This window comes from Lactuca virosa, chromosome 3, assembly GCF_052849685.1.
Source record: "Lactuca virosa cultivar CGN04683 chromosome 3, Lactuca_virosa_CGN04683_v6, whole genome shotgun sequence".
In the NCBI taxonomy this organism is placed as follows: Eukaryota; Viridiplantae; Streptophyta; class Magnoliopsida; order Asterales; family Asteraceae; genus Lactuca; species Lactuca virosa.
In genome coordinates, this window is record NC_136428.1 from 344,601,731 (window position 1) to 344,618,924 (window position 17,194).

Sequence of the window (17,194 nt, forward strand, 5' to 3'; positions counted from 1 at the left end):
TTAGAGAGAGAAAGTAGAAGTGGGAGGTGTGAATTTGAGGCTTCACCCGACACCTCTATTTATAGGCAGGGAAACAGCCCAACTCGTCGAGTAGGTGCCACGTGTCACCATTCTGGTGGCAAAACGTGGGTGGCCTATATTGTGCCACGTCACCCCTTTTGCAGCAGCACCTTGCCGACTTCTAAACCCCGTAACTTTCGCATACGAGCTCCGTTTTCAATGTTCTTTATATCCACGCGTAGGTAATGACAAGATCTACAACTTTCCTTTGGACTCCATTGGCTAATTCTCTAACGATTTTAAATTTAACAGGATGAGAAGATTATACTTTTAAATGACTATGTAAAATTCATAACTTCTACATACGGACTCCGTTTTCGTCTGTCTTTTTATAGTTGAGTCACTATTAATGAGATATTCAATTCTTATTTAGGTCGCGTTGGCCAAAAACCGCTCGATCTAAAATTCAAATTCCGGGTTGGGCACTGCTATGCCAAATCTTAGAAAAATCATAACTTCCTCATACGAAGTCAGATTTGGGCGTTCTTTTTTATGCATGCTCTCGGTTTAACGTATACTACAACTTTCATTTAGATATCTAGGGCTAAAAAGTCATCTATCGTAAATTCACTATTTAAGTCACGCAGTGTCGTGCCGGTTTTGTCGCGAAACTTCGACATGCCATAACTTCTTCGTTATAACTCGGATTTTGGCATTTTTTATATGTACGGAACCGTTGTAACATATAATATAACTTGGTTAAGATTACTCCTTCTGAATAATCTTCCATCAAAAACTCATTTTTGATGCTCATTGTCTCTAAATTGACTATCCCGAATCTGTGGACGTTACAATTATCTCCCTCTTAGGATGATTACGTCCCGGAATCATCAACGAGATATGACTTGTATAATGACTCCATACGTTGTCTCTTCATCCTAGTTAATAACCGTAACTTCAATGTTTTCCTCGGACGAGTATCTAACTCTTGGACTTCTTGATTGCAGGCGGTGCTCGATCTTGCACCTGCTCTCTATCTCATGTTAGACAAATTATGACCTTCAAGTCATAATATCGATCATTACTGGGGAATCCTTCTTCTTCTTAACAAACTTAAGATAAGTTCTTTGATTTCCATAATAGACCGATGGGTCACGTTGTAATGACCTCTCATCGTATGTTGCAACGCTTAGACTCAGGCCTTTTAGAGTCAAATTCCAGAACTGACTACACCTTCCTTCATGTTCTAATGTGATATAATCACATTTTAGCATATAGAAATTCTTGCTACAAACTTCTTACTTTAACAAGGATGGCAATTTCTTCAACTATCTTTCACTTCAATCTTTTGGCTTAACTCAATGCATCATCGAACTTGGTTCTCTGAACCACGTAACATGCTCATCTTAGTCGGAATCGATTTGATATGACCATTAGGGTCGGAAAAACAATCATATTCTTAGTCATTACCGAAACAATGGTAACGACCTACTTGAACAAAACAGAATCAATTACTAGTTTCTTGGTAACCTTGTGACTTTCCCTGATCCAAGCATGAGTCCTATGCTTCCGGTAGTATAAGCCTCTACTACCATTCACACCTACTCATACTCGTACCAAGTATTGTCTCGCAGTTTTCCAAGTCACCATACAAGAAATCACACAATCATTCAACACATCAGATAACAAAACGAAGGTTTTATATTATTCCTTGAAATGATTACATAGGTGTTCAAGTTCACCCTAGACTATGCCTCTAATAGGCTACATTATATGATACTATCCCCTTGGCTACTTCATGACTCGATCTTCGGATATGAAGTCCTCATCCTCGATTCCTTGCATTGTTTTCTGCTTCGTCGAGGATCATGTGGAATGCCCTTGGCCTTGGTGGTGTATCTGGCCTTGCTGCCTCGTTTTTCTTTGGGGCAGTCTTTAGTAATATCCCCTTCTTTTTTACATCCGTAGCACACCCTCTTGTTGGATGCGCACTTGCTGGCTTAATGCCCTGTCTTTCCATATTTGTAGCAAGTCACCTCCTCGCTACATTTCCCGAAGTGTTTCTTTTTACACTTCTCACACCACTTAGCTTCACCTCCTCCTCCTTCTTCATACTTTGAGAATTATCTTTCTTTGTTGGACTTTTAAGATCCTTCATACTTTTGGATTAGATGTTTAAGCCCATAACTATTATTGGTATGTACTCGACCCGAGAGTAGCATGGTCCATTTAGGTTGCATAACACCAGGACAATTTGTTAGGATGGACTCTTGAGAGAAGGTTATATATGATTTATTAATATATTATAAGTTATAATATACTAATATGAAATCATATGTTTTAATTAGTATTGATCAAGAATTAATTTGGAATTAATTTAGTGATCAAAAGAGACTAATTAAATCTATGGGGACTAATTATGATAATTAATTATATTTATATGTGTTGGGCTTATGATCCATGTTGGACCAAATTTATGTATGGATACATAAAGCATTGGGTCACATGAACCATGGATCATAAAACCCATGCTTATGGATTTGGGTTATACCCATGACCCTTGGAATCCTACATATAAATAGGTTACTCCATAGCCAAAATCACCACTTCTTTTCTTAGAGAAATATAGAGGTGGTTTGGTGTATGAAGATTCTCTCTCAAATGCCCACCTTTGTCCATGGTGTGTTGTGATTCCATTTGAGGCTTCCACACTATTGGGGCTAAGCTCTTTAAGGCCAAATACATCAAGACTTCAAGCTACATAAAAGGTATGTCATCCTAACTAGTATTATATATTTTTTATGTCAATTGCATGCTAGTTATATTCTTAATGCTTTGGAAACAACATTACATGTATAATTAGATAAAACATAGATTCAAGGCATTTAGGGTTGTATGTGCACCATAGGATGTTGTAGTATACTAAAACCCAACAGTGGTATCAGAGCCATGGGTTGTTTTCTGTTATATTTGATGCATTGGTTAATTTTTCATAGTTAAAAAAAATATTGGCTTAATTTGGATTTGGATAATTACTATAAATTTTTTGTTGATCAAAAAATCGATTTTATGTTTTGAAAATAATTATCCTCATCAAATTAAAAGATAAATTGTCAAATCATGAAATTATTACTAGTTTATATGATAAGCTAAATGTTTGTAATATTTTGATTTGAAGTTATCTTGCATTAAGAGTTGCATTAAGTCCAATTAGTAAAATATAAACTGATATGATTATTTTATTTGTTTTAAAAGTTTGATCTAAAGAGTTTATGAAACCTCCATAAGTTATGGATATGAAAAGTTGTTTTATACATTGGATCTAAATGTTTTAAGGAGTTACAAATTTTGTCATCAAATTTGGAACTCAAAAGTTTTTTAAGGAGTTACAAATAAATATTAGTGAAATTGATCTTAATGTTTTTGAAGAGTTTCATAAGTTATGGAACTTGAATAGTCTCATCTTCATAAAACAAATTAACTCCTTAAGTTATGAAGTTCAAAAGTTTTCAAAAAATGTAACTCATGGGTTCATAACTTAAAATTAATTAAATAGTTTTAATTTTATTTAACATCTTGATTTATTTTAATAGTTCAATTAATTCTTATGGACTTTATTAATAGTTAATTAAATTTTTAATTAAAAGAGTATTATTAAATCCATAATCATATGGTTTAAGTTTAATTAAATTAGGAGTATAATTTATTAACAGATTAAACCATCAAGTATTTCAAAAGTTTAAAATACACTCTTATACTATATAAAATTAAAAGTTTAATAATTATATATATGTATAAGTAAAAAGTCAGTCTTACCGTTACTATGCCTCATTCACGAAGCCGGTCTATAAGGGGGGTATAAGGTTACTGCCTATAAAATGTCAGTTTAATGGGTGTCCACTCTCACCCACCGCTTCCTTGACTGGTGGGGGGTCGTTAGCCGTACGGGTAGGAGAGGACCATAATTCTCCCTTCATTAAAAGTATAATGATAAATATAAAGTAACTAAACTTTATAAAATTCTCAATCTTAGTTACTTTAGAAAAAATGTGAATATGGTGCTAACCCACGGGTTATAAACTAGTTACATATATAAGGATAATTTGGTAAATTATCTTTTGAAGTAATTTATTTAAATTTTGAAAAAAAAATCTATTATTATGGTAATTGTGTGTTGACTATAATTATGGTATCCAATTAACAATCTATAAACACACCGCCTACCACTACCGATTCTCTGTTCATCGTCTTCATCACCACAAAAGCCCTAATGTCGTCACACCCCCATCAACCATCACCATTTTCTTGTAGTGGAATTAAGCATGCACGTCGGTTATTTTGTTCATCGGATCAACATCTCATTCCCTAATTGTAATGCAACACCAGTTATCTTTTTTTTTTCTGTCCTGCAAAAATATTGAACTTGAATACCGACCCCATAAAAATATTTCTAAACTTTTTTTTGCTGGAAAACTGTATACGTGTATGAGCATATATATATAATTGTTAAAATATATTATATTTTTCATTTTTGTTGTAAAAAAAATTAGACCAGCGTTAATTGTGGTGTAAGGTCGCCACACATGTAGGTTTGCACTATGCCTATAAAAATTCCATGCTAGCAAAATTCTCAATTAATTGATTTTATATTTGAATCATTAGAATTAGATAACCAAAAGAATACTATAAAAGTTTAGGTTAGTAAGATGTGTAACTTTTAAGTTTAAATTCCTATGTTGATTAGTCCACGTACTTCGACTACAATGACAAGAAATGATGGACATAAGAGTTAATATTTAGGTAGGAAATAAATTTGTTTGATAACTATAATTATGTAATTTGAATATCAAATAAGTTTAATGTTTATGTGAAAATTATGTAATTTGAATTGTTTAAACTATAACAATAAATTAATTTAAACTCTTGTCTCAAATCACAAATCATCATAACAATGTGTTCAGTTTGTCATTACTAACAGTGTGTTAAAAACAAATACTTATTGATATTGTTTGATATGAAAAATAAAAGTGTATAATTGTTTTATGGGTGACATAGAGTAATGTTTTTTTTAACGGGTGTCGGGTCTAATGGGTCACAATGTCCTTAGTGCACCTACAAATTCTTTCAAAATGAAGAAATGTAATATTCTTTCAAAATGACAAAGACTTTAGAATGAAGAAGTTCAATATTCTTTCAGAATAAGAAAGAGCAATATTCGTCACATGTAAGTGTGCAAAGTAATCAGACCTAGATAACTAGAAAGAAAGATGAGGGAAGATTTAGTATTATTCTTTAAGAACACATATTCTTTTAGAATGGATTTGTTATTCTTTTATAATGAATTAGCAACAATATTCTCTTATAATGTATTAGTATTTTACTTAGATTTCAATGTTTTTATTTCATTTTTAACCATTATCATGTTCATTTTTTAAGAATAAATGTAATTGTTAACCATTATTAATCGTATTCTTTCATAATGAATGTAAATTATGTTCATAGTTGTATTACTTAAGAATTAATGTAATTACCAATTCTAAAATATTGAAATTTGTTTCATATAAAATCTGCATTCAATAAAAATTATCAATCTTCATAATATATGTTTATAGTATTCTTTCATAATAGAATGTTTTTTCAAGATAATCATGAACACATACTTTTAGAATTTCCAAAATAATATAATTATTATCAAGGAAAATCAGTTATTTAAAGATGAGAGAATTAATTATTACCTAAAATCTACATTTTTCCTTTTTAAATTTGTGTCAATTGACTAAAATACCCTTACATTAAAATTAGATGGTATTTTTCAGTTATTTTTAATTCAATAATAGTTATTAATCACTTTCTTAAAATAACTACAATGATTGGTCCACAATCAACCCTACATCCGCACAATAGATAGTTAGAATACAATAACCTAATATATATATATATATATATATATATATATATATATATATATATATATATATATAAGTAGGTTCATATAGGGTGTGGTTCAAACAAGAAACACAAAATGTTAAGAACCCTAAGAACCTACATTTCATAAGTAAATATATATTGTGAATATTACCAAATATGTTAAAACTATAACTTTTATCTTTTTGCTAAGAAAATGGCAAAATTGTAATTTTTTTAGTCTAACATTTTCATTCACACATTCAGTTATATTTTAACACAAATTTTATATAAAATATAACTTTATACAATCCATTTCCAGTTTAATACACTAAATTCACAACTTAATACAATCCATCTTATACTAATTCTCAAATTCAGAGAATTCAAACCCAACTCTACCACCACCACACGCCGCCACCAACCACCTCCATCAATGTTGCAACCAGTCTTCCTTCCAAATCAGATCTGTATATATAGTTATGCAATGACATGTTAGATATTACATTCATAGTTTAATAAACCTATTAATTCACTCATTTTAAATTTAATACAAAATAGTTATAAAAACTAATGCATTCTTAAATACTTATACACACAAAATAAATATATTCATAAGAAAATTAATACAAAAATTCATACATACGTCATTCATATTTTTACACAAATTTTATAAAAAACAATCAGACCAAAATTCAGTCAATTCACAACTTAATATTGTTAATTACTGTTACTACATAAAATTCACAACTTAGTATAATAAATTGACAATTTAGTATATATAAATATTATATTCTTAACTTAAAACTTATATTTATACCTTTTAATTTGGAGGCTAGTGCTTCTTTCAATGTTTAATTTACACAATATTCACACTTTAAATTTTATATAATTAATTTAAATTAGAGAAAATCATATATGTGTATATTGATTCCTTCTTCTCATATTTCAGAAGCAAACAAAAAATTCATAAAAAAATCATAGTTTATTACAGTCAAATCACAGCTTAATTCATTTTTTAATACACAAAATTCACATCTTAATACAATAAATTCACAATTTAATACACAAAAGTTATATATTCACAACCATATTCTCAACTTAAAGCTTACATTTATACATTTAGATCTATAAGGTAGTGCTTCTTTCAAAGGTTGTTTACATAAATATTTATAGTTTAATTTGTAGATACTTTATTCATAATTATATAAAATCATAATAAATCATGCATTCATAACTTAAAACTTATGTTTTTCATTGAAGCAAACATTTATGCATAAAAAAATCATGCATTTCCAGCTTAATACTTATAAAAAATGCATGCATTCACAACTTAAAACCTTTGTATTTTATTGAAACAACCATACATGTAGAAAAATCATGTATTCACAACTTAAAATTTATAAAAAAAAAATCATGTATTCACAATTTTAAACATCAAACTAACATTAACATAACTAAACAACAAATGAAACGTTAAAACATTACAATTCATAATTTAAAGAAACCTAAGTTAACATTATTTGAGAAAATACTAATATAAGAAAGTATAAAACATAAAAAAAAAATCATGTATTCACAACATTCACATTTTAAAATTTATATTTTTCAATGAAGCAGTCAGATGTATATAAAAAAAATCATGCATTCACAACCTAAACTTATAAAAAAAACCATGCATTCAAAGCTTAAAACTAATGTCTTTCATTGAAAAAATGATATTTGTATAAAAAATCATGCATTCACAGCTTAAAACTTATAAAAGCACGTATTTGTAGTTTAAAACTTATTGAAATCATCCATTCACAGCTTAAAACTTATAAAAGTTCATGCATTCACAACTTAAAACTTATATTTTCTTATTAATAACAATTAAAACTTACCTTAACATAACTAAAGAATAACTAAAACATTAAAACATTACAATTCACGTCTTAAAAACCTAAATCAATTTATTTTATAAAACACTAACATAATAACACATATTCTAAATTCAATTTATTTTAGAAAACACTAACATTATGCAAATATTATAGTAAAAAAATAATAAGAAAACAAACTTAGATTCACCACGTAATAACAATGGATTCACAACTTAAAAGTTTATGTAAATATGATAACAAATAAGAAAACAAACTTGGATTTATAATTTAATAACATGATTTCACAAATTAATAACAGTTAAAACTAATTTAACAAAAGTAAACACCAAAAGAGAGATTAAAACACTAAATTCACAGATTAACAGAAGGAATAAAAATCAAAACAAAAAAATCGACGTACCTGATGCATATATGTGGTGGTTTTCACCGAAAATCAGAGAGAAAGAGATGGAGACAAGCTGGTGGTTTTTCACTGGAGCGGCGAGATAGCAAGTGTGATGGTGGTTGATGGCGGTCTCAGATCTCGTCGGAGCTCATTGATATAGAGGAATAACTCGTAGATCTAGAGAAAAGTATCATAGATTTGTCATCAGAGATCGTAGATCTATCACCAAAGAAGTATAATGTGAACTTTTTTAGTGTTCCAGCGTAGAAAAAGTAGCGGATCTGAAGGCGGAGGTGGCAATGATGGCAAATCTAAAGGCGGAGATTCTAGATCTGATCAGATTTGGACAGATCTGGAGTAGGAAAAAGACCAGGGATGAGAAAAAGCACCAAAATCGTTTAGATCTAACTATATCCGAACAAGAAACACACAGAAAATTAGTAGCAATCATGTTAATTCGACGATAATGGAGGTGTTGTAGGTGTTTTCATCAGATCTTGTCATAGATCTATAGGGGAAAATACAGAGGTGAAAAACATAGATATGAGGCTGGAATGGTAGATCTAGAACGCCAGAGCTTGTGGAGTTGATGGCGGCGGTTCGACGGTGGTAAGAGGTAGCGGTTGTTTGCCGACAGTAGGAGGCGGCGGCGGTGCATGGTGGTGGTTGGTGGCAACTGGTGGTAAGTTATGTGTGTTCTTCAAGTTTAATGGGAGAGCTTTGAGAGAGTTTGAGATATTTATTTCTAAAGTATCAGACATTGTTTAAAAAGATGATTTAGATCTGATACATATAAGTTGTTTTAGTGTTTATGTTATCAAAATGACTATAACACCCTTATTGTTTTTTTTTTCTATTTATCAAAACATAGAAAAAAAATCAAATGTTTGGAATTAACAAAAACTACACTTAATATAAGTTAAAATAGAGTGGTTCTTAGAGTTCTTAATCTTTTTTGGTTCTCATTTGAACCTTTACCTATATATATATATATATATATATATATATATATATATATATATATATATATATATATATATATATATATATATATATATATATATATAACTTATCTTTGTTTCTCGAAATTCATACGTTTGAATTTTCTCATTGAAACATGGATTCCAATTGCTCCCACTTGCTTTGACATATATATGGTCTACCTTTGTTTCTCATAATTCAAAATCCTTGAATTCTCTTACTGAAGCAAAGATTCTATTTGGTAATATGCTCGTTCTAGTTCATAAATGAACTTAATAAGCTTTCACATTCATCACAACCTATCTTGGTTTGGCTAGGTGTTAGTTTTCATCCATGTTTGTTACCTTTTTTAAGATCTACTAAAACTTACGGTGCATTTGATCAATCAAGTTTCAAACTTACATGAACTGATTCACTCTCTCTATGTCATCCTTCCATCTTGTAGCTTTTAGGGCCTAACATAGCTTCTGATAGTTGGCATAGTCTGATTGTTATCTACCAGTGACTTATATTCCTCAATAATATAGATTCTATATAACTAGGTCTATGACATGCTCTATCAAGTATTAGGAAGAGTTGGAGGTATATCGGTTTCCTTAATAGTTTTTACAAACTCGGATTGAATGCTAAGACAACTATAGGTTCTTCGTTGGTTGACTCTTGAGTTTATCAAGATTAGTATGGCTCCCACTATCTATTTTGGATAAACGCAACCATGCATGTTGGTGTATAAGTCTCTTAATGACTCATACCTTTCATGTATTACCCTTACCCAGGGTTGTAGAACTCGCTACTCGGTACCTATTCGATCGACTTCAAAGTAGCGAGTAGTCGGATTCGGTAATTCATATAGAAATATTTTTAGGGAAATTATATATGTCAAAATCATAAGTTAAAATCACAATTTGATTAAAATATATAACAAAATTAGATACATGTGAATACACAAAAACTGAAAAAGCACAGAATGACCCCACGTCGTGAATAATTACTGAAAATTTAAGATATATATGTAGTAATAATGACATGTGTGTGTTAAATAATAAATCGTTAAGTATATTATACATATTAATCACCGAGTTAACCGAGTTTTACAACACTGCTCACTTTAGTAAGGGACCGATAGGGGAGTACTCAGATTCTGTAACTCGCCTCAGTAAGGGGCCGAGTAGGGAGTACTCGATCGTGTAATCGGCCAACTCAGCGAGTTTTACAACACTGCCCTTACCTTGTCCATGCTTTAATCATTAAGAGAACACATGCTTCCAAACCATGTTACTCTTATTAAAATAAGCGTTAAGGACAAGAACTAGTCTCATATATATATATATATATATATATATATATATATATATATATATATATATAGAATGTACATGACTTATATAAATCATTCATTATGATTTATTTTGATACTTAATATTGAAATTTATTATTTGCAGAGAATAAATAATTTCCAATTAATTAAAAGTGTTATATTTATTTATCAAGGATCCAATTGTTATAAATAATATATTTACATCAAGTTGTTGCTAGTGTGACCCTTTATGATCATATATTATTTAGAAAATATCATTCTATAATGCTTCTTGAGCATAAATATCTTATCTTCAAGAAACATAAAAATAAAATATAATATCTAGCGTGGCCATAGAATTAAAAAACACAGTAAGTAATGATTTTTTTCCATAATTACTTTATTTTTAGGAGAATAGACATTGTTGATGGCCGCTTACTCAGTTTTCCCTATGAAGGTGCTTGCAATCAATCGAAAGACATCATGATCAAATGGTTGAAATCGGAGAAAGAGAAACGTATTGTGCCAATAAAGATTTTTGTACAAGCATCATAGAAAAAAGTGCATTCATGCCTCAGAAGAGAAGAAAGAACGATTACAGGGTAGGAAAATAGTGTCACTCCTATGGAGGACCATAACTACGCCATTTCCTATGTTTCTGCTAAAATATTGGAGTTACCTATAACAAAGAGAATTAAAGAAGAAAACTCGGGCGAGTCTAATTTTAAAAAATATAATAAACGAAAATGATTGGTAAGGAAAATGTTACCTCCATGATCGTAGGACCTAATATTCGTTCAGGTCCACCAGAAACACGTCTACTTACAAACACCTTACCAAATTTACCTTTGCCTAACTTCCTGTGAAGTTTAAAATGTTTTGATCAGGCTATATGTTTAGCTTCACCTTTTGACTTAAATGAAGAAACAACATATTCATTGGTATCTTATGCAGATTGTTCAATTTGCAGCTCAATTGTTAGAAATGCATCCATTTCTTGCAAGAAAAATCCAAATGTAACTAAAACTCAATGGCTTTTCTTTGAGTTGCATCCATTATAATATTCAAAAGAAGTAGAATTACACACATTTTGCAGCCATTGTAAGATTAGAAAGAAAAAGAAAAGAAAGAAGCAAGCTCTTACCTCTAGCTTAGCATGAAGCTCATCAGCTTCTCTCAACTTCTCTTATATCTTACCTTCACAATCTGATATCACCTTTTCAAATGCACTTTTTTTCTTCCAGTAGTGTCAGCTATCTCATTTGTGCCTATCATAACATGTCATGGTCAAACTTAAGGTCGCAAATTTTCTAATATCCCTAATTCATACGCAGATCTAAAGTATGTACACATTATCGTGAAAAACTCCAAACTATGCAATTGGATAAAACATATCTCCTTACAGAGTTCATTATAGATCTAATTCATCAATTTGAAATGGCTATTAACATGTGTAACATAAATCGAGTATATCAGCATTTGAGTAGCATTAACCATCTCAATTCTTGGAAGCTTGGGGAGAAAGAGAAGGCACACGAACCTGCAAATAAAACAAACAACCAATAATGGAGCAAAATAATATTATATAGAAAAAAATAATATGAGTTTTTAATATTGGAATAGGTGTCCGCGTTCATAACTAAATTGGTTAAGGTCATAACTAAATTGGTATAACTTTATGGAATAAAGTCCTTTTTGGGTTGCCCTCAATAACTATAAATTGCTAGAAATGTGTGACATCCCCATTTTAACTGTAACAGCCCAAAATTCACGCCCAAAAATTTCATTTTTATTTAAATAACTCATAAAAACATCCATTAGAAAATACTGTGAAAACACGTCGTCTCATAAAACAATGTATCATGTCTGAAACCCAAGTCATAAACTAATAACATATCAGAGTACAGTCCCAGAAAACTTCTATGCGGAAAATCATGTGTGTGTGATGCGATGCTACGCCGCCGGCTCCTTCCCCTTAGACGAAGAGGTACCTGAAACCAAAACTGAAACCGTAAGCACAAAGCTTAGTGAGTTCCCCCATCATACCACATACCATACAATATCATCGGTATCTTTCAACCGGTAATCTTCGTCGGTATCTTTCAACCGGTAATCATCATCGGTATCTTTCAACCGATAACCATCATCGATATCTTTCAACCGGTAACTGGGGACTATTCCACCCCCTACCACTAGCATACAATAACAAGATAAAAGCATACAGTCAGGCATATTTGGGTACTGACCTACCCTTTGGTCCTAAGGACCACTGTCAGGGAAGCTATCCCTATCATGCACGTAACATATCATACATATATAACTCATAACAAAACACATAACCAGACCAAGATAATTATCACAAAGACAATCATCTTCTAAATACTCCTCATTGGTGGGCCGGCATTGTGGCCTTAGACCCACCCCTACTGGAAGGTAACTCACCTCGTACAAGAAGCTGCTGATAATCTGTGCGGGAAACCTCCGTCCGCTGCTGCTCCGAAAATCCTCCGGCTACAATCCCCACAAACACTCAGTTAGAAACTGATATCTATTCTTAGGGTAAAATGACCATCTTACCCCCAACCAAGTCCAAGTCAAAGTCAACCTCCAGTTGACCCGACTCGCCGAGTTGGGCCGTCAACTCGCCGAGTCCCTCACCCTTTACTCGTCCTCATCCATGACCCCACTCGTCGAGTTGGGCCGTCAACTCGACGAGTTCTTCTCTCATATGAACATCACATGAAAACTTATCCGACTCGCCGAGTTGATGAACAACTCGTCGAGTTCACCTTCATCTGATGAACAAGTTCTGTCCTCGACTCGCCGAGTTGATGAACAACTCGTCGAGTTCATCTTCATCCTTAAGAAGATTGCCTTGGACTCGCCGAGTCCGTTCATGCACTCGCCGAGTCCCATGAATTCCAGAACCATAGCTTAGTCCAGAACGTTGGGTCACTCCCCGGGACTCCCTAAAACCTTTCCACACTCAACTGGGTCCTTTTGACCCTCAACTGATATGGGACAGAACCCCAGGACTCGCCGAGTCCAAGAATGGACTCGTCGAGTTGGTCACATCCTCTCACTAAATCTTCGATTTCTGATGTACAACCCTTGATCAAAAGATAGACCTATGCTTCTACAATCGATCTAGCACGTAAAGTTACAACCTTTACGTGCTTGCATGGGACTTTGAGCTCAAAAGGTCCTAAAACAAGCTCTTACAATGCATGGGGCCTTCTTTGAGTGCAAAAGCCACTCCTTTCTGCCTTGTAACCCCTCTAAGGACCTAGATCCGAAACATCAACCCCAAACCATGCTTGCAATCATGGTTGGTGACCAAAATGGCTTAGAAAAGCCCTAGAACTCCACAAAATGGGATCTATCAAAAGAACAAACAAGGTATAAACTTTATACCTTCTGTAGACTGCAAATGATGCTCAAAATCGGATCCTTCTAGCCTCCTCTTGATCCTTCAAGCTTTTCCTTCCTTCCTTGGGTCACAAAAGCACTAAAATCACTCCAAATGCCTTAGATTGCTTCAATAACGGCTAGGGTTTCAATGAGAGGTGTTTGGGAGCATAAAGGGGCGATGGAGGCTGCATAAGGTCGTTTAAATAGGGTGCAAACCCGTGGATTAGGGTTTTTATCCAGACAGTGTCTACTCGCCGAGTCCGGGACCCGACTCGCCGAGTACATCACTTAAATTTCGCGTCCCGTCCCGCTTCTACTCGTCGAGTTGGTCCTTCAACTCGCCGAGTCCAAGGCCAAAAATGCAAAATACTTAGAAAGAAATACGTACCAAGAACCAGCTGTTACATTAACGGCCAGAAAAGACCAATTTTATTTACGCTTTGTTTAAAGATCAGAGTAACATTTTCAATAAAAGTGTTGCTGAATTTGTTCCCAAAATAAAAATATGATAAAGATTTATCAAAACATTTCCGAAGAAATGTATTTCATTAAAAACCTCGGGATGTCATGTTCTATACAGATCAAAAGCATAAACAGTACAATATAAGCCTTACAACATTTATTCATATCTACAGGCCTATAATCTGTTATCTCTCATCCAAACATATATGTTCATGCGCCACTACCTGTAATACAAGAAACTGAGCGGGTCAGTCTTGGGAGTCTGGTGAGCATATAGGGTTTTCAACCAACTATAAATAAGCTCATTATTTTCATCAACCAAACAAACCCGATTACCTGTTCCCGTTATCCTCACTTTACGTCCCTAAAACATCTAACATAAGGGACCTAGCCTAAGGATTTTCATCGGGGCGACAACACATGCTTCGAGGGTTCCTCCGCAATTCATGTCAAATAAGGCAACCATGTGGGGGATAGAGTACTGCTGGTGAGCACACAATTCAAATAAACACCTACAGGTTACGAGTCTGCAAGCGTTCCACTGCACTGTCTAGAAAAGTTCGTGGTCGTCATCTATACTCCGCTAGGTGAATGGATCATCAACAACATCTATATTGAGGCCTCTCGTTATTTTATTTTGTCACACATCAACTATTAAATCTACCCATGTTTTACCCAACACATTTTGTAGATATAAAATACATATACAGTTTAAATCTACCCATGTATAAAAATCTTTCACCTAGCATAGACAACAAGTATCCAGACAATATGCACACATAGCACGTAATTTATATTAAATACTTCATATCTATGTGTAAGATGAAAGGGACTATGCACTCACTTGTAAAGGTGGTGACTCGACACTCGAACATCACTTCATTTACTCAAAACAATTTTCTTCGGACAAAACCTAGTATCATTACCACAAGAGTTTAGTTTAATATTCACCGAGACTAATTAATAGTCAAACCATTATTACTATTATATAAGTGTTAAACAATACTCTTCACTCACTATGTACAGTCAGGGGCCAGACATGAAACACCGGAGGGCAGGATCATTTTGGCATATAACACTTCTGAATCCAGCAACCAAAGCGGCCCTCCAAATCGGATTCCCCGTACCGCGAGTGGTTAAATAGATATTATAACGACACTTATATAACTCATAATAATATCCTAAATACTCATTATAAGGTCCTAATAACATTACTATATTGAAACATAAGCTATACTAAATATAGGGTAGGCATAACTCACTTAAAGCGGATTTTTCTCAAAACCGGGCTCCGCCGAAGTAGAGGTTCTGAGCCAAAGGCTCTTCTTTTCGGATCCGTCAGGCGCTCCGGGGCTTCCGCCTCATGCTAGGGAGTTACCCTAGGCTTTGGGGGGTTAGGGAGGCTTAGAGAGAGTTTCTAGAGAGAGAAAGAAGGGTTTGAAGGTGTGAGAAATGAAGGTAACCCGACACCTCTATTTATAAGGGGCAGGAGGTAGATTCACGTCATGAGTTTTATGATGCTCATGTCGTGAGCCAGCTTGGGCTCCAAGCTAGAGCCTGGTGCTGACACGTGGCATCGCACACAGGGTGTAAATCAGCCGATTTTCAAAAATTCTTAACTTTCGCATACGAGCTCCGTTTTCGACGTTCTTTATATCCACACGTAGGTAAAAATAAGATCTACAACTCTCTTCTTGACTCCGTCGGCTATTTCTCGACCGATCTTAAATTTAACAGTAGGAGGAGATTACACTGTTAAATTTCCGCGTAAAATTCATAACTTCTACGTACGGACTTGGTGTGAATATTTAATGCACTGGTTTTTTATTTATAATTCCTATTTTATCGCATCTAAACCACACCTTACAGGCAGTGAACCCGATCGAGTATAGTATAGCTTTGATAAGCAAGGGTGTCGAACTCAAGGGGAACGGTAGTGAATTAATTTAAAATATTTGATTATAGGTTACAAAGCATACGAAGGGATAAAGAAATGTTTACTAAATCTCAAACGAATAACTAATAGCAATTCTTGATAAACTGACAGGAAATACAAATTTCTTTAGGTACTTTGATTTAGATAAATTACCTCTTAAGTTAATAGCTAACTACTGATACAATGGATAATTATTCATTATTCACCGATTCCTAATATGACTAGTGTCATGGTCACGACTGCTAATCCTTTGATTTCAACACAATTATTAACTCGTTGATCAAGTGAGCAAACAATCATGCAAATCAGTATTTAGTTCGTATTAAGCAAGATTTGATCTTATTTAACTCTAATAGTCTTAAAAGTTAAATCATGCAGCGAATGGTCATTCTACTCATGCACACACATTAAAGTTCATTACTTTATTTCCTAACCCTAGGTTTTGGTCAAAACTCTAGTCATAATCACCAATGGTCATTGGACAACTATGATTCAAACTAACATAGCTAGATGGTCATCTAAACTTTATTAATTCAGCAATAGGAAACAAAACAACAATCTTTAACACATATGGATCTTCAATCAAACTTGACAAAATAAATTAAATAAGAATAAATAATCCAAATAGCAATTAAACCAATAATTCGAAGATTCATTCAGTCATAAGCACAAAGTAAAAGGTTTTAACACCTAAATCAGAAAGTAAACTCAAATGGCATCACAATGGAATGCAAACATGGTCACGATAACAAACCACATGATTACCGGCATGAATCCGCTCTCCAATCCCTTAGATCTTTGCTCCTGTCAGCTTAACGGCCTTCCGGCCGCCTCCTAGACCCTCAAAACGGCTTAACAGAAGTTACTTGTCGACTAAAATAGGTTAGAAGTCGGAAAATCCCCCTTCTGGTTAGCTGATAATCGTTTTTTATAAC